The sequence below is a fragment of the Colius striatus genome, chromosome Z (assembly GCF_028858725.1).
Source record: "Colius striatus isolate bColStr4 chromosome Z, bColStr4.1.hap1, whole genome shotgun sequence".
In the NCBI taxonomy this organism is placed as follows: Eukaryota; Metazoa; Chordata; class Aves; order Coliiformes; family Coliidae; genus Colius; species Colius striatus.
The window spans coordinates 35046925-35070826 of NC_084790.1; positions in this window are offsets into that span (position 1 = coordinate 35046925).

Below are 23902 nucleotides of genomic sequence, written 5' to 3' on the forward strand. Positions count from 1 at the left end.
CAGTAAACATATGAAGGAAAAGATGGTTATCAGGAGCATTCAACATGGATTCACCAAGGGGAAATCCTGTTTGACCAACCTAATAGCCTTCTATGAGTGCATAACTGGCTGGCTAGATGAGGAGAGAGTAGTTGATGTCATCTACTTTGACTTCAGCAAGGCTTTTGACACTGTCTCCTATAATATCCTCATCAGAAAGCTCAGGCAGTGTGGCTTGGATGAGTGGACGGTGAGGTGGATCGAGAGCTGGCTGAATGACAGAGCCCACAGGGTGGTGATCAATGGCACAGAATCAAGTTGGAGGCCTGTGGCCAGTGGAGTTCCACAGGGATCAGTTCTGGGGCCAGTCGTGTTCAACATCTTCATCGACAACCTGGATGAGGGGACAGAGTGTACTCTCAGCAAGTTGGCTGATGACACCAAACTGGGAGGACTGGCTGATTCCCCAGAAGGCTGTGCTGTCATTCAGCGGGATCTCGACTGGCTGGAGAGTTGGGCAGAGAGGAACCTCATGAGGTTCAACAAGGACAAGTGCAGAGTCCTGCATCTGAGAAGGAACAATCCCATGCACCAGTACAGGCTGGGGATTGAACTGCTGAAGAGCAGCTCTGCAGAGAGAGACCTGGGAGTGCTGGTTGATAATAAACAGAACATGAGCCAGCAATGTGCCCTTGTGGCCAAGAAGGCCAATGGCATCCTGGGATGCATCAAGAAGAGTGTGGCCAGCAGGTTGAGGGAGGTTCTTCTCCCTGTCCACTCTGCCCTGGTGAGGCCTCATCTGGAGTAGTGTGTCCAGTTCTGGGCTCTTCAGCTCAAGAGGGACAGAGAACTTCTGGAGAGAGTCCAGCACAGGGCCACCAAGATAATCAGGGGACTGGAACATCTTCCTTTCCAACCCCTTCCATTTTATAATTCTGTGATTTAGGCAAGGGCCCAGCAGTAGTCATAAACACACCAGGGACTTCGAATATTTAAATTTATGTAGCAAGGGCGTGGGCATGTGGCTTGAATTTCTGCTCCAGTCAAGTGAGAGTAAACTTCTTTTCAATAGCTAGCTAGCAGGAACTCTAATGAATGTTTCCCTTAAAGATTGAAACTATCTGAGCTGGCACTGACTATGTAATACTTTCATGCTGTTCTCATTCCTTTGCTGCAATTGGCAGTCTGCTCTCAGTGCAGACCAGTTAGATGGTACGAGCGGGTAACCAGAAGCAACACTCGGAAGCAGCTAACCAGAATGTGTTGCCTGATGAGACTCTTAATAACATTGTAAAGCTCAGGTTGCTTTCTGTGATTAAGCCTCCATCCAAACGTAATTATTTTAATAGATTGAAATCAAGAACTGAAACCCAGATAATTTATGGTGAGCATAAGCTGGCCCATTTAAGTGTCACATGGGACCATTGTCTTATTTTATCACATAAATTTCATTAGAAAATGAAAACAAATGGCTCAAATCCATACCTGAAAATCTGAGAAACTCCAGACAGAGAAGGAGGTTGATGTCTCAGGGAACATTTTCTGCCTAGAGCAAGGGTTGTACTCAAGATGCTTGTTTACTAAAGTGTCTTGTGTGATTAGTGCAACCTTAGAAGTATGGACAGTCTTCGCAGACACCTCTCTGTACCAGCAGAGTCCAGGTGCTTTGTGCATGGATGATGCCTGCACAGACTTCTTTCCCCCTTCGGCCATAGCATACTGTAGTTTTTACATGGCAAAAGATTTCAGCAACAGCTTCACAGCCCAGCCTGTGGGTTTCTGTTCTGAACTGCCCAGATTTAGTGTGACAGCTTTTGGTAAGCATCTCCCTGTTCTCACAGCTACTGTGGCAGAGCAGTTCTTTTCCACATAAAATGTTTACAGTACAAGGCCATGAACGGTGATAAAGTAGTCAAGAAGCACTGCCCAAAATTGCAGAGGAGTAACTGAGCAAAAGGAAAGGGCAAAGGAGCTGTTCTACTGAGTAAAGATGTCTGTGTACTGCAATGCTGCCTGGGTGCAGAACATCACATTGAGGGCATGTTTTTTTGAAGTCACTTTCCTCAGTCCACCTCCTATTTGTCAATCTAGACATGAGTCATTTTATGAACTCATCAAAGCCCTCCATCCCCAGGCAAAAGCCCTCTAGCCCCATGGCAAAATACTGGCAAAGAAATTAATTTATAGCCCACCTACCCCTCTTCCAGAGTAGGAAACATTTTTTCCTTCATGTGTAGGTAAGCACCTGATTGGCATAAATGTCTGCATATATGAGCTCCCAAATGCTGTGAGTGGCAATTCATTCACTTTCTTCCCACGTTATCTCTTCTTGGTCAGCCTGGTGCTTGACTTTCAGGCCATGACAGCCCTGCATCTATGAAACAAGTACCTGAAGCACCATGGTACTTAGAGGAAACAAATTCTCTAATGGGAAATCATGCATGGCAGCAGCATGCAGGCGATTGTCTTCACAACAAACATCATTGCTTTTAAGACATATATGCAGCCCGTGACCGACTAAAATGGCTTTAAGCCACAAATAAAGACAAATAGAGGTATCAAAATTCCAAGCATAGTACGTCTATAACAAGTAACCTGAATTGACAGACCATTATATAGCTATTAATGACAGTATATTGCAAAAGTTCAGGAGTCAGAGAGAGACCTGTCCTACAGCAGTGTTTTGCAAGACAGTTCATTTAGCTTCCGAAGGCCACCACCTCCACGTGCACACACACCACACAAAAACACTCTCCAGGATGTGCAGGGCAGGTAACATTGAACCTGATGACTGCCTACAGTGTAGTGAAGAGAGAAAGGGACTTTGGTACTTGCCACAAGAGCATGGATAGGAAAATACCACAAAAGCCTGGCAGTCTGTTTTTTAAAAAATACTAGCAACTTAAGAGGTCACTTTTGCAAAGAGATTAGACATAGCAAGGCTCTTAATATCTTTAAATCTCTGAGTCCAGATCTTTACATCCCTTTACAGACAATGTTCTATATAAGTTTTTCAGCTGACATTGCTATCTTAACACTGCCCATGGTCTTATATTTCCCTTACTTCATTTGTTTTGCTCTGTAACAGCACAGTTGTTTAATTAGACAACAAAAGCTCTGCTGCTCTCCAGCATAACCCTTCATGCTTCTGCCAAGCATTCAAGGCTGTTTGGCTGCCAGTCAGCTAGTCACACTACAGTTTATGTGTACAATCCATTTATGAGCTCTGTGCTCTCAGGACCTATCAATACAGAGAATTTCTGGTTGAATAAACTCAGGTGTGAATTTAATGTGTCATTATTATACTTTCCTAACTCTTTGTGTGGGTTATCTAATTTCACAGAAAAATGGCCTCAAGCTATTCAACTTAACCCATTTTAGATGAGTGCAAATAGAGTATTGTAACAGCAATGTTTACAAAAATAGCTGGTGCTAAATCGCTTTTTTGCACCCTTACCATAAGCCAAGACAATTATTTGGTATGTGCAATCTGGAGAGCCTCTCATCTAATCCCAGCCCTAAACTAAAACGATGGATTGTATGGCCTACAGCATGCCAGGCTCACTTTTTGAAGGACTGTCTACATAGGTGAGATCAGCCAGGATTATTTAATGCTTTGAATTTCAAGAGGAATATCTATCCAAGATTAACTCCCTAATGCTATGCTCTTTACTCCAGACTGGTACCTGAACTGAGCCCCTTTCATCTGACTCCTCTCCCGATCTGGAATAGCCAGGTTAAAGTAACAGGAGAAGAATACAGATACTGAACAACTGCAAGGTTAGTAAATCTTGATTTTCCTAAATTTATGTGCAAGGTACTCATCCCTATAATGTTCTGCTAAGCTTGGGTCACATACCAACTTTCCCCATCTGCATTAGTGGAAAAATATAAACATATTTCTTTGTAGGGTTCAGAAACACCAGTGAACACCAGGGGTAATCTAGGATGGCTGCTCTTACATCATGGTGTAAGTATTTGTTCTCTTTCGATGTAACTGCTGATCTTCACTGCCTCTTGTTCTGTTTGAATCATAGTTTTATTATTTGATGACACCGTAGTCTGAATATATGGTGTGTGCTTTTGAATGATGTTGCAGTTTTTTTGGTAAGGCTGTTCAGTAAAATATTCAGATTTGTAAGAGCAGATGGTGTTTTTGAGGTAGTTTTTAAATCCAGGACAGGTTTGGCAGTTTGGGCACTGCCCACACCACCTCATAAATATGTTTCACTGTTTGCTCTCCTATTCTTTTCCATGCAGATGCCAGGTCAGGTTTGGTATGTGATCAGCATTTTCACTTGCAAAGCTCTGCAGTTACTGCTGATGGGTACGAGCTCTGCTTCTTTAAAAATTTTCTACACATCTCCTAAGTACATAGACAGTACCTTTCAGTCAGCATCAGAGAGCTTCAGAAAGAAGCCATGCTATCAGAATTGCATTCATACTTAGACCAATACTATTTTTGTTATTTTTACTGCTACTGCTATTAATCTATTTCATACTCGCCATTATGCTTATTTTTATCAGATTAATAAGACATACTTTTTGAAAATATGAAAACCTAAACTAGATAGGACTGGCTAATTATGGACCAGAACTCTTGCTCTACATCGTTGCTGCTTTTGAAACTTTTCCATCACCATTTCCATAATTGCATGTGATGCCAAGACTCAAAATGTTGAATGCACACCAATCATTTTTTAGTACAGAACACTTCAGGAGACCAGCTGTTAACGACTTTGCATGTACTTTGCACAGCATGTTAAATTAAATGATGGCTAATTCAATATACTATATTTTGAAACCTGCACTTCTTTTTCCATGATCAAATATGCAAGACAGAGAGACCACAGCTAGCTGGACAGTGCTTCTTGTAACATGAAGTATTGCAAAGAGAAAAGATATATACATTTCCCTGTAATACCAGCCTCCATGAAGTGTAGGGGGCTGCTGTTCAAGAAGACACTTTTGTGGATGCTTGCTGTAAGGTGCAGTACCTCCAATTAGGAACAGTCCACTGCCACTAGTAGGAATGGTGTCAGTATGTTGCAGCATTGATGATGGATGGTGTCAACTGTAATGTTTCCTGGACTATCCTCACGTAAGGCTACAGGTGTATTAACATTTTTTGTGTGAAACAGTGGTGCAGTTATGAACAGAAATCCACAATGATTCCCTCTTTCTGGGCATTGGTCCAGTATTCAAAATTTGGTTTTGGCTATGTGAAGTGGGTGGCTTTTGAAGAAAAATTGTTTAAAATCTCTGCTCTGGTGTACAATAAATGCTCTCCAGATCTTAATGGGGTCATAAGGGCTTGCAGCAATCACTTTTTGCTTGTAGCTGCTTTGATTCACAAGAGTCTAGATGCTTAATTCAAGGGAGAAGACTAAACCCAGCTTGAAATGAAGCCTGAATTGCATACAGTGTAGTTGTAATGATTGTAATGCCACAAACTTCAATCTGCTGGGCTGTTCTTTCTTTGACAAATTATTTGCTAATATAATCTGATCCCATAAACATCAATATGATCAATCTTTTTTTTCCCCCTCATTCTGCCGATGGTTCTTCTGTCACAAGACAAGAGTCAGGAATCACAAAAGATAGCATATTTTCAAGATATCTTGAAATACTGTGTCCAGTATTTCATGCAGCAGTATCCTATACTATGTCCCATACTGTGTCCAGTTCTGGGCTCCTCAGCTCAAGAGGGACAGAGAACTTCTGGAGAGAGTCCAGCACAGGACCATCAAGATGATCAGGGGACTGGAACATCTTTCATACAAGGAAAGGCTGTGGGAACTGGGGCTGTTTAGTCTAGAAAGGGAAGACTGAGGGGGAATCTCATTAATATTTATAAATATCTAAAAGGTGGGTGTCAGGAGGTTGGGGCATCCCTTTTTTTCTATTGTAGCTAGCAACAGGACAAAGGGTAATGGGGTGAAGCTGGAACACAAAAAGTTCCATTTAAATATAAGAAAAACCTACTTCACTGTTCATGGGAGGGAGCCCTGGCACAGGCTGACCAGGGAGGTTGTGGAGTCTCCTTCCTTGGAGGTTTTCAAGACCCACCTGGACATGTTCCTATGTGACCTGATCTAGGTTGACCTGCTTCTGCAGGGGGATTGGACTAGATGATCTGTAAAGGTCCCTTCCAACCCCTACCATTCTATGATTCTATGATTCTATGAAACGAATGAGTGCAACTACTCCAATCAGATTATCAGAGATTTAGTGTAGGGGACAAGCTTGACAACTGATCTCACCTCAGGAAAAACATCACTCTGTTTCTCCTTTATGAGATTGCCTCAATAAAAGCAAGAGGTATAAACAAAACCTCCAGGTGAAATCATGTCCTTTGGAAATAATGGCATTTTACGATGACCTGAATTATGGATGCCTGTAATGCAAATTGAGTAATATTCATTGCTAATGTGATGCTCTATATTTGGACCAAGTTCCCAAAACTGCAGGCACCGATGCAGAAAATTAATTCAGTCTTGCTTAAAGCCCTGAGTAATCCTGGGAAAAAATGAAATTAAGTAGATAGTTTGGGGAGGTTTACTTTAGAGATCTGTATAATAGCCATATAATTATCTACCATTGAGAGGAAAAGAGCACATGTAACCATGCATTATGAAAGCACAGGATGAGACCAGGATATCCACATCTCCTAACTGCCAGTCCAAGTGCCAGTTCATGATAACTCACAAATCTACTTCACCCAGCTCCCATATTCTACTGAAAAAACACTGCAGAAATACTTCATGGTCATTCCTTCATTCAGTCTTTCTTATAGCACCTTTAATTCTGTAGGGGGAAAAAAAAAATTAAAAAACCCGAAAAATTCCATGGATTGCACTGAGAGGTGCAAAGAAGCTGTCCTTACAACATGCACGTAACTATTTCAGGGCATCTGACATTCATGCTTCAAGTTGCTCTGGCTGTTTTCTGGTGGCTTCTGAAAACTGCAGCATCAGAAATCACATTGTGCTTCTAGGTTTTAACATGAGATTCAACAATTTTGAAAATATATGTCTAAAAATCAAATAGGTCATTGAGGTATCATCAACACCACCTAACTTATACTATGGCACAATATTTTCTCCCTTTTTGATTCCTTTGCATTATTATGCTGAATAGCTTCAACTTCTCAAACAGATTTTGTGTCTTAAAAGGCAGACCATGTTTTGATGGCTCAGACTTTTCTCTAGGACTCAGACGTCGTGGTTTTGCCCAGCCGGAGCAAAGGGGGGGAAAAAACCGCGACTTCTCCCCCTCCCGGCGGAATGCGGAGGGGATCGGAGAGGGAGAAAAAAAAGGTAAAAGAGCCCGCGTAAGTTGAAATATGAACAATTTACTGGGGAAAATTGAAGAGGAACAACTATAACAAAGACCAGGGGATATTACAAAGAAAACTGGTGAGTGATGCAGTTGCTCACCACCCGGGACCCGACGTGACCGACCGTCCGCGACCCCGGAAAAGAGCTTCTTCCGGCTATCCCGTACCTGTACCCTGGGCATGACTGTTAGGATGGTATCGAATACCTGCTGGCCAGCCTGGGTCCGCTGTTCACGCTGTGCCCTTTTCTGGTTCCTCACGGGAATTAACTCTATCCTGGCTCAAACCACGACATCAGAATATCCACTTCAGGTGTTAAGTGGTGTGGACTACTTGTTTCCCTTCTCTTTGTATTTCCAGAACTTTGCTGTCTTGCCTAGTAAAGCTTCAGGTGCTTTGAGACAGACATTGTGCCTTATAAATCTGAACAGCAGGTTCAGATTTATACACAGAAATACAAGGGAACTAACTGACTTTCAGAATCCCTGCTGAGGATTGTTATGTGCTGCTCTTACAGGAGACAAAACAATGATTCATTTCAGCTCTGGAGCAGGTAAATATTTTTCCTTTAATAGAGAACACGACATGGGACTCACAGCCTGATTGTTTCTGAAGGCACTAAAAGAGCATCCAAATATTTGTGAGTGTCGTACAATTATTAAATAGATTTCATGTTCTTTTCAGCTTCCCAAAGATTTCGAAGCAGAAATTCTTTTAACTTTTTGCATTTATACTGAAATAGACTTTCACTACTTTCACTACTTCAGCTACTACAGCTTCACTATTTCTTTGGGGCTTTTGCAGCTGCAATGAGATACAATTCTGACTTTCTGCTTCTGTCTCAAACAGCTGTTGCAAAAGGTTTGATTGACAGTATTCAATAAATGCTTTTCTTCTGTAACAACAGTAATCACAAGAGGAGAAATCTCTTACACTTTAAGATTGTGAAGGATGAAGAACAGGTAGCATTACAGAGGAAGTAAAATTTTACAGTGCTGCTTCAGCAAACCTTTTGTATATCCTCATTTATATTTTTAGCCATTTAGCCATTTACCTTTGAAAACATGTTGAGCAGACAGATTGGAATGAATGTATTCAGGCCAAGACAAGTGATTTTAGTTAGAAAATGACAGTGAGATGGGCTAATTGAATCATGTACCAAAACTAGCCTGCTTCAGAGGTACTGCTAGAGCTGCTTCTTACACAGAGTTTTTTCTTTCTGTCTCAAATAGTTGCTAAGAGGATGCACTGCCAGCTTCCCTTACCCTTTTCTTTATCAGCTACACAGTGAGCTGATGCTCATGGGTGTGAAACCAGCTCCTCAAGGTTACCCTGCAGAGAATCCATCTTGTGTTCCAGCCCACTGGCCCATGCCACTCTCTTTAAAACAGAGCAGTAAGCTGGGAGCACTGTAATTTCTCTGCTTCCAGCATCCATCAGAACACATTATAAGGAACAAAGGCAAAGGCTGAGCAAGGTTATTCACTTAAAATTGCAATAACTTCTGAGAAATAAGCATGCTGGATTAAATTCTTCTTATCTATGATGTGTAAATCACCATGGAATCCGAGACATTTTGCAGAAAATCAGTAGCATAGAAATCTGTGTGGTTTTTAACAGTAACTAATTTTTTTGTATTGGTCTTTGCAATCAGTTGTACATAATAGAGTAATTACAGGAGAAATCTCAGTGCAATGGATTCTGTGTATTTTATGTACTTCATATGTCCTATAATTTCTTAATACCAGAGCCTCTTCTCCTACTTATAGAAACTTCCTCCACCAGCAAGCTGCTGTGGCAATGTTGTGAGGGTCATCAAATAGCACACCACCATGCAATAGGACTCTTTTCTCCCCTCCCAGGAAGTTAATGTGTTTGTCCTTGCTTTGATTTACTATTCAATTTAGGGGTCCTTTGTGTATGCACACTCAGTAGAGGTCAAATTATTATTTGGTTCAAGTGAATAATTTCAGGAAGTAGATTTTTTGAGAGTCTCCAGAGCACTTTTACATGTAATTTTCACCCTCCCCACAGGAGGGAGCTGTCCCTCTTTCAGTGGGAGCAGAGATTCTGTAGCATTTTCAGAGAGAGTCGATATTGATGTGTAAGACCTACTTTCCAAAGGACATTCCCATCCAAAAATTATTTGCAAAATTTCATTATTTTCCAGTGCTGCCTGTGCTGTTCCCAGGAATTTAGACACAGTGTTTCCATATTACTACTAAAAAGGAGGGTGTTCAAGTCCTGAGTTACATTTTGAGCATGAGTGGACACACTGTCAGCAGTAAAGTTCCAGAATTCACACGTTGTTGCAGGCCCAACCTGTAAAGTCATGAGGCTATAATTTTGCAGTACAAATACGGCCAGCATTCCACCAGTGTTTTGTCACAAAGCATTAGACAGACAAAAATGAGTCGGAAGGAAGTGACTGAAGGCAAGAGGGAAAGGTGGAAGCAGTGCTCTCAGGAACAAAGAATACATTAAAAAAAACCTGTTGCAAAAAGATGGTAATGTGACCCATTCTCCCCAAAACCATTTAATTCTTTTTTCCATATTTTGCAGTATGCTGTTGTACATGCATATGCATACACACAATTTTCATACCTTTATCAGAATACTTTCATGTTTGTATTTTTATCAGTGCACTTGGCTCTATAAGCTATATTTTAAACTGTAAACTAATGATGCTTTTGTAACTTGTGATTTCCAAGTCATTAACATGTTATGAGACTCCTACCTGTTACTATCTTGAATTAATCATATGCACACTACATTTTCACCTAGGAGCATACTTGTCAGAAAAAGTGATAATTATATTAGCACTTAGAGGATGCTTGCTGTCTTCAAAGCATCTTACTAATATGAGATTAATTAATAAAATAAAAGTACAGCTTGCATGCTCCTAGGATGAGTGTAATAGACACAGAGTACATGAAGTAATATTTCTTTCTGAAATAAGGAAATGATCCCATGAAAAATATACGTAAAATGGGGGGAAGTGTATTTCATGTAAGAAATTAGGTCATACACATTTGAAATTACACTTTTGCTAAAAATCCACACACTACCTGTTCACAAGTTTTCTTATACCCCATCTTATTTTCTGTAGGGAAAAAAAAAAAAAAAAGTGAAAACTTGACCTCAAGTTACTTTATCAGCTGATTGACTAGTGACAAAATATTAAAATCCTGAAAAAAGGCATTCCTGTATTTTTCTGTTTAAAAAATGTGATGTTCTCTGCCCACCTCTGCCCCTACTCCCCTTTAACTTCTAAACTATCCACAAGATAGTAAATATTGTGAATAATTCCTAGATCCCAACTGGTAGCTACTGGGATGCATTTACTAAAGCCTTATGAGTTACAGGACCTAGCTCTGATCCAGTTTTCTGAATGGGAGTGTCTGTCTTAAGCTGTCTTTTAACCTTAGGCACTGGCACCACTAGATTTGTGAAATACTACCAATTTAGGAAGGAAGGATATATATTAAGAGAGCTGTCAGTGAAAGGCTTTATAGTTGCTAATATAACACAAGGCAACATGGAGGCTGCTTCAGTTTGATAATTTGATGTAACAAATGACAGTTAAAAAAAGAGGTCCCACAAACAGACAGGCATTGCATCCTTCAGTAACACCCTATTCAATGGCTCTAGCTCTCATTCTGAATCCCAAATAAAGTCTATATTCTGTGTACTTCATTGTTGGAATCTAAGAGGAGGTATCTGGCTCCTGGTATCTTTAGGAACTTTTATATATTAGTATGAGATAGTCACAGGACTCCAATCTGCATCTGTACCCACATGGAGACAAAATCATCAGCTGAGATGAGCATTCACGTGTCTGAGGAGATACTCATGCAAAACAGCTTGAAGCGCCTATTAGAAGACTCAAGGTGTGAGACCACCTTCTCTAGTTTAGCTCAGACTTGGTCTTGAGGTTTCATTGAATCAGTCTTTCACTACAACTGCAAGTTACTTAAGTTGCTACAACTCTGAGTTGTGCAGGGAAGCCCTGAGAACTACAAACTGGTGAGATAAGACTTTGAAGAGACCAGAAGCACTAGGTGCCTTTATTTGGGGATTTTCAACACACCAAAGAAGAGAGTACCTAGTGTGGTCACTTTCAAAAGGCCTCAGCAGGACTTGCACATCCGTGGCCTCCTCTAGTGCAGTAAGTTATTCAGCTATAATAACAACACTGAAAAGAATTCTGTTGCCCTTCCCAAAATGCCTCAGGAGGAAATACTGATCCCTTTTTTTTTCTTTTTTTCTTTTTTTTTTGTTTCAGGTCATAAATGTATCTACTTGCCAACCTCTTTTCCTTTGATTTGCAGTTTTCAGCATTTCCTTTCTCCCAATCTTCTACTAACCTACTAATTTTTTTTAAAGCATTTTCAGCAGTCAAGTACTAAGGACCCAAGAGTGGGGAACAAAAGGGTACTGAACTAAATACACCTTCCCAAAGGAGGCAAAGTTTTCTAGTGACAGAAATATAAGCCAGCACTACTGTTGCTGGAAGGCAATCATAGCACTCATAATAATACACATGGAACGGATGTTGCTAAGTAGTAAGAGGGTCAATCAAATCTATTTCTAAAAATGCGTCTTCACAAAGACACAAGTCTACCAGCAGTAAATCTGGTGTTTCCATTTGGAAAAGGTATCAGTAGGTTGGTCTGTTATATGCTTGGGCTATTAACAGTTGATCTGACCTCATCCAAGACAAAGAGAGATGATTCTTCATAGCATACCTGACGTGGAAACAAATAGCTTACTGCTAATGTGAAATATATCTGAAGTCAGTGGTTTACATCACAACAAATTTTTTAACAGTAAAGATAATACAATTGATCAATTTTTAGGTATGATTTTTCCAGGTATTTGTTCTCACAGAGAAGAGAGCTATTCAGCATTCAGTGTGTGAAGGTGTTGGAGCATGGCTTTTCAGGGAGAATGCTCTACAACTAGCTTCAGTTATCTTCAGTCAGCTGAAGACTCACAGGCTTTGAAAAAAGAGAGAAAGGGATTTTGACAGTGTCATGGTTTGACATGACAGCCTTTTCTGGTAAGGGGGAAGGGGCTGTAAAGATGGCTCCTGTCAGTAGCTGCTTGCAGCTCTCCCCAGCTCTGAGCCAGACACCTCCACAATCACTTTTTAAGAAGCCAGAAGAGGAAGCTTCTTCCTGTTTCTTCCTTCTTCTTCCTGTTTCTTCCTTCTGGCTGGTGGTGGTGCAAGGAGTAGGAACAGTGAGAGACACAACCATACGGACTCCAAGGGCAGTGATGAAAGAGAGGAGGAGGTGTGCTGGAACAGAGACTCCCCTGCATTCTACAGAGAGGACTGGTGAAGCTGAGATATATTTTCATTTCTTTAATAGCCCTGCATCAGTGGTAGAGACTCATTTTGATAATGACCCTGTATCAGGGGCATGGACTCATTTTGCTAAAGCTGGCCCTGGACCAGGGGCAGCGATTCACTTCATTAAAGGCCTCATGCCAGAGACAGTGACTATGGCTGGAGGAGGCTGTGTCCCATGGGAGGGACGCAATTACTTCTCTACAGACCCCAAGCCAGGGGCAGTGATTTCCTTATTTAAAACTGTAGCCAGAGGAGGCTGTATCCCTAGGAAGGAACCCAATATCCACAGCTGTAACTGTGGGGAGGAACCCACAACAAAGCAGCTCATTAAACTTATGCCCAGAGAGGTCTTGTCCCGAGAGAGGGACCCTGTAACTGCAGAAACTGCAACTGTGGCAAAGAATCCACGCCAGAGATATTCACCAAGGACTGTGTCCCGTGTGAGGGACCCTGTATCGGCAGAAGCCGCAGCTGTTGGGAACAACCCACACCAGAGAAGTTCGTTAAGGACTGTGTCTTGGGGGAGGAACCCCATGTTGGAGCAGGGGAAGAATGCCAGGAGTCATCCTCATCTGAGAAGAGAGAGGCGGAAGAGCCCATCTGTGAGAGACTGACCACATCCCCCATTCCCTGCCCCCCTGAGCCGTTGAGGGAGGAGGAGGTAGAGATATCGGGAGCAGTGAGGTGGGCCCGGGAAGAAAGGAGGGATGAGGGAGGGAGATCTTAAAGTGCTGGTTGTAATTTTCTCATCATCCTACTCCCTTTTTGCTTTTATTCCGTTCTGTTTCTTGTAGAATAAACTTTCCTACTTTCCTCTCTAAGTCGAATGCTGGAGTCTGTTTTGCCCAGAACTGTAATTGGCAGCGAGCCCTCGCTGCCCTTGTCCTAATCCACAACAATCTTGCTTATCTTTTTACTCCCATTTTGCTGGGGCCTCTGCCATTGTAACAAGGGTGGGGGTGATTGGGGGATACCGAGCAAGAGACTATCGTGGTGCTGCTGTGCTAGCTGGGCCAAACCACAACAGACAGTCAAACCTTGATCACTAAAACAGCAATCAAAATTCATTGCTGAGTAAGGTCTGGTTGGATGCTAGAGCTCTGCCCTTTTTTTCTCAGTCTTCTCATATAATATCGTTACTGCAGAGGACTATTAGAAACTAACATTTTGTGCAAGGCTGCCAGACTTGTCAAAATGTCATGGTTTTGCAAGGAGCCACTCTTGCTTGGTAACAGGGGAAGAGGGCTATAGTGCAGGCCTTATAAAGAGTTCTCAGACTTTCCCCCAGCTCTGAGGTTTAGACCCACCTCTGACCTGGCTGAGCCAATCTGGCACCTCTGTGATTACTATATAAGGACGGGAAGTTGAAGTGCATGGGAGTAGGTGTAGGAGTGGTAAAAGATGGAGATGACCATCCCCACAGTCAGAGAAGGAGAAAGGAAGGAGAAGCACCAGAATGGAGACTCCTCTGCAACCCATGGCAAGAACACAGGCTGTGCCCCTGCAACCCATGGAGGGCAATGGCAGGACTGAGAGCCACCAGCAGCTCTGTGTGAGTGAGCCTGGATGGGCGAGGGACTGTGTAAGGAGGCAGTCATGGCCCAGGCCGTGCTGATGAGCCTGTGCGCCGCAGAGCAGCCCCACACAAGAGGCAGAGAGGAGCTGCAGATCTCAGCATAAATGCACGTTGGAGTGGCCTGTGTAGGGCTGCCCGGCCTGTGAGAGACCCTGTGCTGGAGCACAAAGGGCTGGCAAGGAGCTCGCCTGCCCTGAAGAGAGACAAAAGGCAGAAGCCATTGGGAAAGGACTGATTGAAACCCATATTCCCTGCCCCCTGAGCCTTTCATGGAGAGAGAAGGTAAAGACACTGGGATGAGGGCTCTGAGTCTGGGAAGAGGAGAGAGGGGAAGGTGGTTTTACAGAGCTGGTTGTGCTCTTCATCATTGTACCACTGTTGCTTTCTGTTAGTTATGTTTTGGGGGTTTACGGTTATGTTTTAGTTGGTGGTGGATTATTTTCTGTTTTCTTCCCCAAGCCAAGTAGCCTGGTCTGTTTTGTCCAGGACCATAAGCGGCAATTAAGCTCTCCTTGTCCTTCAGGAATTCTTAGGTCTGTGGTACTTGAGTCTAATCATGGTCATTTGTCCCTGGATGGGCCTAAACCACAACACAAAATTTCAAGAAAATTCCATTACTGGAGTTTACTTTCTAAACTTAGTGTCAACCTGTTTTTCTTAGCACATTTCCTACCTCTCACTTCAATGGAAAAAAGAGAGGGTAAAAAGAAGTCAATAGTCTGAATATTTTCCCCCATCATGACTAGGTAATCTGCCTGCTAGATACAGAGTTCACACCAATCTGGGAAATTGGAGAAGACATTGAACACACATCAGACACCACAATGGAGAGGTCCTCTATGCTGTCCTGCAATATTAGCCAGCAAGCCATGTCAACTAATGGCTGACAATCACTGACAAATCTTTCTTCTAACTTCCTTACTCAAGGAAAGTACTAGCAACTATTAAGGACAGTACTAGTATGCATGTCAGACACTTCTCCTGTGTTCGATAGCAATGTGGGAGAGCTGTAACAATTGCAAGATGGACTACTAAACACAGGAACTATTTGATTCACCATAGGGGCAATTTGCATGGATCAAGCAATTGTGGTGGAGATATTTGATGTGCATTACTACAGGGGTCATCACCTTATTACATGATTATTCATCTTCAGATACAATAAGAACAATAACACCTACTTGAAATGGTTTTGTATTAGCCTTTTGATCTTTTTTTTTTTTTCAAAGACAGATGCTCAAGTAAAACTGAAGAACTGCACTGCTGCAAGTGCAGGAGACTGAAGGACTGAGTCATAGGTCAGCCTGCATAAGTCTTCCTTCTCAAGCAGCTGTACTGACAACCCTGGTCATCCCAAGGCCATCAGCTCTACTGGGGAGAAATTATCTGTGCCCAGATATTTGCCTGATCAGAGCCTCTCTTGCTCTTCATGATGTGAGTGGAGAACAAAAAGGAACGTAACTTAGAAAATGGATATCTTTCTTGACAACTGTAAAATTAAAAGCCTTATTGTTGTTTATAGCAATGCCACCAAATGTCACTGAGAGTTATGAAAACTGTTGCAGGACTACAACAGAAGGCAGGCAGATGACCTTCAAATCTTCTTTCCATGTAAAATACTTATTTCAGAAGTACTGACCAAAGAACTGTCTCTTTTAGTCAGATGCATTACTAAATCTATTTTAGTCTATAATAAAATACTTAACAAGCAGCACTCAATGTATACATCTCTGTTAAAACAACTCTCAGCATGTGTCTGAAGCAAACCAAGGCAAGAGATCCTAATTTTAAAATATGTAATGAAGCCAAAATTTGCATGATTTCTTTCCTTATAAATCAAAACCACCTTCTGAACAGGAAATGCTTGAAAGTTGATTTTTCATGATCTACACCAGGTGGCAGCTCTAAAATCTGAACAAAAAAAAATAGAGATGTATCCATTTAGAAATATGGAGACGCATAAAACAGCTCATGATTTAGGTTCACTAAAGACAAATGTAAGGTCTTGCACCGGGGAAAAAAAAATGCAGTAATGCATCACAGGCTGAGATCTACCCATCCAGGAAGCAGCTCTGCTCAAAGGGACATGAGGGTCCTGGTGGACAACAAGCTCATTAGGAGTGAAGAATGTTCTAAGATATCCATAAGGGTGCTGGATGGCATTGAGAAAGGCATCTCTGGCCAAGGTAAAGAAGTCATTATCTCACTCTACTCTACTCAGCACTTGTCAGGCCACACCTGGAATACTCTGATCAGTTTTGATCCCTGCTATACGAAAATGTGGACAAGCTAGAGAGAGTCCAGAGAAGGGTCACAAAGGTGATCAGTGGACTAGGAAGCCTGCCATATGGGAAAATGCTGAAAGAATTGGGTTTGTTCAGTCTTTTTTCCCAAAAAAAAAGGCTTGGGGCAAGTGTTATCACTATGTTCCAGTATTTAAATAGTGGCTGCAGAGAAAACGGAGGTTCCCTTCTTTTTACAAGCGCTTACATGGAAAAGACAAGGGTAATGAGCAGAAGTTCCTCCTGGGGAGATTACAATTGGACACCAGAGAAAGATTTTTCAAAATGAGAACAATCAGCCATTGGAATAATCTCTCCAAGGCAAGTGCTGGTTTCACCAACATTGGACGCTTTAAAGATTTGTCTGGATAAGGTATCTGGCCATCTTGTCTAGATTATGCTTTTGCCAAGAAAGATTCGATCAGATGATCCTTGAGGTCCCTTCCAATCTGGTATTCTATTATTCCAGAATACAATTAATGGTGTTCTGCAACACACTGCCCATACGCAGCAAAAGCAGATCTACTTTAACTCAGAAACATCCAACTTTATAACAGCAAGGCAAGATAATTTCTGAGAAAACCCACCGCATGGTTCAAAAGCAGGTAAAACCTCACCTTCTGCTCCCAGCTCTGTACTAGGATCTGAGCACAGAAGATTATACCCATTGATCCTAACACCATCAGGTATAAATACCTACGGATGGCAGTGAGAGCTAAGGGCTATCCTTTCTTTGCAATGCCCTGTCTTCACAACATCCCTTCAGAACAAGTCATTTGAGTTTCTCTAGAGAAACTGCCTGGCCACAAAGTCTGTAGGCACAGTGCGAATGAAGTTGTAACTTACCTCCACAGCCCCAGTCATTAGGTTAGTCATCATTGACCTTGGTGCTCTGCCTGGCATACTTCAAGGCAATGCAGAAATACATATTTTTCCTTCTGTTGAAGGCAACAGTTGGTATTCCCAGGCTGCTACTTCCTTGTGTGCATAAGTCAAAAGGGTTATTGCTTCTTCCCACTCCTCCACTCTCGAACAACTGTTGACACTCTTGTCCTGCTGTTGCAAGGTTTCTCGTCTTGCTCTTTGCCTCATTATTTTTCCCTGGTATAGAGAGATGCAGTTCTATGCTTGCCCTGTAAAGTGAATATAACGAAATTCATCCCGACTTTCTCAATTCCACAGTACAAATGCCTCTACGTGCAGGTTTATCCCAGGCATCCAGGCAGGCTGGAATTGCAAATATACCCCTGCACTCAATGTAAAGAAAGCCCTTCTTGCTTGAACTATGCATTCAAACCATCAGTTCCATAGCTTCCACCATCAGACAAAGCAGTACAGGCAAAACAGCACAAAGCAATGCAAAAATACATAGAATCATAGAATGGTAGGGGTTGGAAGGGACCCTTAGAGATCTAGTCCAATCCCTTTGCAGAAACAGGTCCACCTAGATCATGTCAAAGTAAAGACTGCAAGACAAGACTGGTAGGCCCACTAGAAAGGTCCTACCTGAGCTCTGATACCTTAGCCCGCTTAGAAATAACAGTGTGTTCAAAAAGCACTTGGTGTGAAAAAGAAATCCAGCCTCCAAGTAAAATAGTTTGGGAACTCAGTTCTCTGCCCTGTCTCCTCATACCACCAATGCTTTTTATTATCTTTTAAATATTTTATACTTGTATTAGCTTTTATTATCTTATTACATTATTATATATAATATTATACATGATATCATACATAATATATATAAAATATTATTTTATTAACTTTTAAAATCTTAATTTTTTACATTATAACATTTAAGGTTTTGTTCTCCTAGCCTAATGATGACAGATTTCAGTTTTATTGAGACTGCACTGCATTTTATTTATTTCTTATGTTGAGTACACTTTCTCAAAAACAAGTCCCTCCTCACCTCGAGGGCTGTCATGGATTCTGCAGTGTTGGTAGCCAGATGCTTACCTCAGACATCAATACAATACAAAAAAAAGCAAAACAATACAATCTCATACAGTACTATAAGCATTCTTTTAAAAATAATTTACAGTTATTCCTTTCTGCTACTTTATAAGGCAACATTGAGTCAAAGAAAATACTGGGCTGAGGACATGCAAGCAACTGCGAGTCTCATACAGACTTTTAAGGTTTTCCATGTTTCATTGTTCCTAGTGCTACCAGTGTCCTTGCAGCAGCACAGCACATTACCCTGGGCCTCTGATTTTCTTCCATCAAGAAAAGGAGAGGAGAAGCAGCGTTACGCTTTCTTATGCCTCTTTGAGGCACAGCCAACAACAAGTAAGTGGCTTCCTGAGACAATAGGTTCATTTCAGACTTTCAAATGCTATGCTTATATTTAGCCTGATTTCCAGATTCAGTGATATGTTACTCCTGCTAAGAATCCCAATATAAAAGAAAATCTTTGTAATTCAAGTGTTCAAGTACACTTATGACAAAACTCCTCTACGGAATTCTGAAGCATCAGCATGTGACAGCCTCAGAGTGCTGTAACTCACTGTTCCTTCTTTTATTCAAAATTTGGCCTTATTTCTTTACAAACTTGGCTGTACCTATACGCAACACTCATGAAAAACACAGGCACAAAAATATACACTCAAATCACTTGACAATTTAGTTTTGAACATCAAAAGCATTATCATAAGCACATGAACATTGTACATACTCCCTCTAAAAGGAATTTGATTGCCTTTGTAACAACATGGGACAGCTTTTTCTATGCCGAGAAAGAAAATTCCATCTCTGTTGGACTTTCAGTTTTTTCTTTCATCTTCCTTACAAAGGTCTGTATGTAAGCATTTAAGTTGGCTGTATGTTTCTATCCTCTTAATGTGTTAGTGACCATAGAGTGCAGTGATCAGAGGTGGAAATCAAATGGGTTGCAATGAGATAAGGTTATGTTGGGCCTACACTGGTGCATCTCCATCCAGCCATCTTAATAGATGGTAAAGATAATTCATTTCACCATAGTGACAGGCGTCTATAAGAGTTATCCACTGCTTTGTGGTGTATTTCTAAGAAAAATGTCCAGCCTCATGAATTAATTTATCTAATTTTCCTCTCCTCCAATCTCCCTTGGGTTTTTGCAGATCTAGAGCAAAACATGCAATTCTTTGATACTACTTTGCAGAAACTACGAGGTTAAGATTATGTCCCAAATCAGGCTACATCATCCATCTTTCAGCTTGGCAGCTAAATGATCCACACACTGACAACACTAAGCACCCTTCTGCAATTTCTCCTTAGGGAATGATAAACCCTGACAGGTGAGTGAGTGTCAAGGAAGCACCTATGGATAGCACTGTGAGCTACATAAAAACACATCAGGAACCTGGCAGTGTGCAGGAAGGATGTGTGAAAAGCATAGGCTAAGTCAACAGTACATGAGGCCTTGCGGACTCAACACTGCAATGCTCTCTCTGCAAAACTACGCCTGATCATGGTGGCAAGCATACAAGTGTGCATAACCACAGCTTCACCCCATGAGATAGCCAGCCATGACAAGTACTTGTAGACCTCACAACATATTGAGAAAAATAATGTGTCAGGAAAAAATGGTGCACCAGGGTGGATTTTAACACACAATTAAGGGTAGCACTACTCTCGCTAATAAAAGCACAGGAAAATTTAAGCTAAAATAAAATGAAGAAGGTAAGTTATGGATTTTTTTATAGAACTGATCACATATCTCTCTAAAAAGAAAGCACTGAAGCTTTCCTTTTCCTGTGTAGTTTGTTGATTTTTAGACAAAATCAAGAAGACCACAAAAATTACACAAAATCAGATTTCATTCTCTATCTGCATTAAACAAAACAGAAGTGCAAGGACTGCGAACCTATTTTCACATTGTTTGCTGACAAATACCCAATATTTCAAGAAAAAGAATTTTGCTTCTGCCCAATTTTTACACCCAATAATTTGAGTGTAATAATTTGAAAGACTGGATGCGCTAAGTAAAAGCAGAGTACCACTAAACCAAGTGTTGTGCACCCTAATCTGAAAGAGACAGAAAAAAAGGAAGTAAAAATCAAACATCTAACTGTTGACTTGGATAAAAATAAAGGGACTTCTCTTGTTACAGTGCTTCATGGATCTTTCTAACTTTTTTATTAAAATCATCTCATCTATCCTCCTACAGATGGAAGTCCAGGGAATTTTTTTTTCTGGCAGTCAGGCAGCTAATAGAACAAATGGGCCTTCCAAGCTTCTCTCACTTCAATTCTCACCTGCATTTCTTCATTTTCTACAGCAAATGTTTTCTCTTGAACACCAGAAAAATTAAAAATTTTATCTATTCCATTTACTGCAGCCTCTTACATGAGTTTCGAAGAATGTGTAAAAGTGGTAAAAAACTTCAGTAAAATTTCCTTAGGGATTTGAGCTGCATTTTGAAAAGGTGGTGGGAAATCCCATGTGTACTCAACAAGGCTTTGAGAGCCACCAGTGAATTACTGTATCTCACACTACAGACACTGTTAGAGACCCCAAATTATCGGAGCACTGTGTGACCTGGTACTGTTGGCTTCTCACATTCAGCAGAGACTGGCAGAGTCTTTCAAATGGTGATTAATCTGAGGACTGAAAACCTACCTCCATACATAAGTGAACTCTAAGGCACAGGCACCAAGATAGATTTTGGGCCATGCTCTTAGCTTTTCAAAATATTTGGCTTTACCTTCATCAGCGATAGCTAGTACATCTATCAGTCTGTCATACCCAAGTACAAGAAACGTTGTGACAAGAAGGAGGTGTATGTGTGACCTGCCACATCCTCATTTCTGTTTTCAATTGAAAGAATGATTTAGGAACCAGAAGCCCAGCCCACTCTGCAGACAGTACCATTAAAATATTCACAGAGACATTTGTAAACCTATTCCTGCACACTTCTGCTTTAGACATGACATAATTATTTGTACAGCTGTATCTTTGCTTGTCTATTTGAGAAAGTCACATCACGTCTTTCAACAACTCTGTCAGATCATCTTTTGTGAGCAGCATAATTGTATTTCTGGTCTCTGGGAGTGATCAGCATTTAGATAGCACTTCACATGTTCAGAAAAACTTGCAAGTGCAATAACATGCCATTCACCACAGAAAACAAATACAAACACCACATATTTTCTATACAATTTGCATTTTTTATTGTTTACTGTTCACTAAAGAGAATAAATTATTTAACTGTAGAGGCATAACTCCATTCCCCTAGAATGGGAATACTGCTATTACTGGCTTGGCATTTAAGTATTCATAAGTATATTTTTAGAAGTGTAAATTGTCATAGCAACACTTCTGCCATGAGATCTTAATCTCCTCCCCCTCTCTCCCTCTATGTCAGATAAATACACAGGCAGATTTTACCACATGTGCTAGAATTTTACACCCCACTGTTATACAATCATGGTGTATGACATTCACATTACTAGTTAAAGTGCAATGTTTTTTTCTGCAAAACTAGTAAATCTTTTTGATAAATGCAGCTTTACCAGGTTCCATGCTGCTTTCTAGGAAATTGTGGATGGGATCTGAACTAGGTCTTCTACACTCTCCAGTCATCTGCTATTGTAAGTTTTCACACTAGGCTAGGTAAGAGTAGGTCAACATCAGAGGACACTGTTATGACAGATTCTGAGCAAGATTCAATCTAGCTCCAGCACAATTTTGTGTATCTCCTTCAAAACCTGATCAGGACCTGGAAAGTCCCTCTGCATTGAATCCTACCCTGATGTTTCCCCCAGAAAAAAATAAACTAGTTGTAGTCACATTTTTCAGAGAAGTGTGTACATATTATTTGGTGGAGGTCTGACTGTAGTGGAGTATTTTTAATATTATGTCCAACGTGAACTGCTTTCCCCCTTGATATGAGGGAGTGAGGAATAGTATACGTTTCTTAATTTTCTTTCCTGTAATTACTGAAATCTTCATGATCTCCTCTGCAGTTACAATCAGCTACTGTAAGTTGAAATTACTTTAAGTTGAGGATGGTTAGCTTGCATTTTGATAGTAACCTCTAAATGTACCCTGTTAACTTACACTAAAATCCAAAAGAACCCTTCCATGTGAGGGTAATGACTTTCTACATTTGAATTGTACTGAATCAGTTGGTATTTAAAAAGTCTCCCAAAATACAAAAATGAGAGAAATTCCAAGTGAAGTCTTATTATTTTACATTACTTTTGAGAAATCTAGAAGGACACTTACTGACTATAAGCAGCAAGTTTCAAGTGGAAAGAAGTTTCCTTATATATGTGTATAGCTCACCAGGTAACATGGACAAGAACATACAAGAACAGACTATTTAGAAAATGTCTCCATGTACATCATCATACCAGAAGGACATGGGAACTGAGGATGATGACATCAGGCAGGCTGAGTGTGAAACAGGTACTGTGGTCAGAGCGAGAGAGGGAAGAGTCAGAAGATCAGGTGAGCTTTATTTTAAGAGATAATTATCCATCCTCTCCTTTACAGACCAGCCATTCACAAGTCTAGTGAAAAAAAATTGTCCTGTGAAAAAAAATTGTCCTGGTACTGAGGCAGCAATAGGAGGCTCACAGAGAGCAGGAGAGGTTAGGTCACCTTGTCTTATTCCACTCCTATTTGCAAACCCTTATAGCAAATCCAGAGTGTAGTCATGCATAGATTTCAAAACTGTTGTGCAATGATTTTGTGATTATCATGGAAAAGTATCCACCTCCAAAATCAGTGTGAACACCTGACTCCAAAGCCTCTACAGACAAGTGTAATCTGACTGAATTACAGTAGTGCATACTTCTTGCTGCTCTTCTGGCCTCTTTCTAAAAGGAATATAAAAGAGATTTTGATACTTATCTAGAGAACTGCATTCTCACTGCAATAAAAAAATAAGTCGAATGCTTGCTAAATTAAGCTATCCTCAGCAATTCTGAGCACTCATCAGGATGGTTAAGTAAAAGGATAGGGTGCCTACTAACTGTACTGCGTTTCTTGGCAAAAATGATTTTGCAATGCCAGATCAGATTCTGCCAGCTTATATGCCAAATAACTCCAGTAAAAGCATATAAAAAAGCATGGGCAAAATATGTCTTCTCATGCAGTGGATAAAATACTGATTATTATTTTCAAGATATAAAAAGGCAGCTACCTTAAAATTTCCCGTCATCTTCCCTTTCCTCTGTATGTTTCAGCTTTCTTTGCATGTTTGAGCTTTCCTACAGCAGTGTTACAGATCCAGTCTAGTGTGAAAGACAACAGCTATACAGTAACTAAGTATTCAGTGGAACAGAGAGGCTTGTTATTTGACCTGTGTTCACTGCTTTTGTGTGAAAGTCTCCAACATAGAAGGATAGAAGGTCTAGATGCATTTGCCTGTTATCTGATTTTTT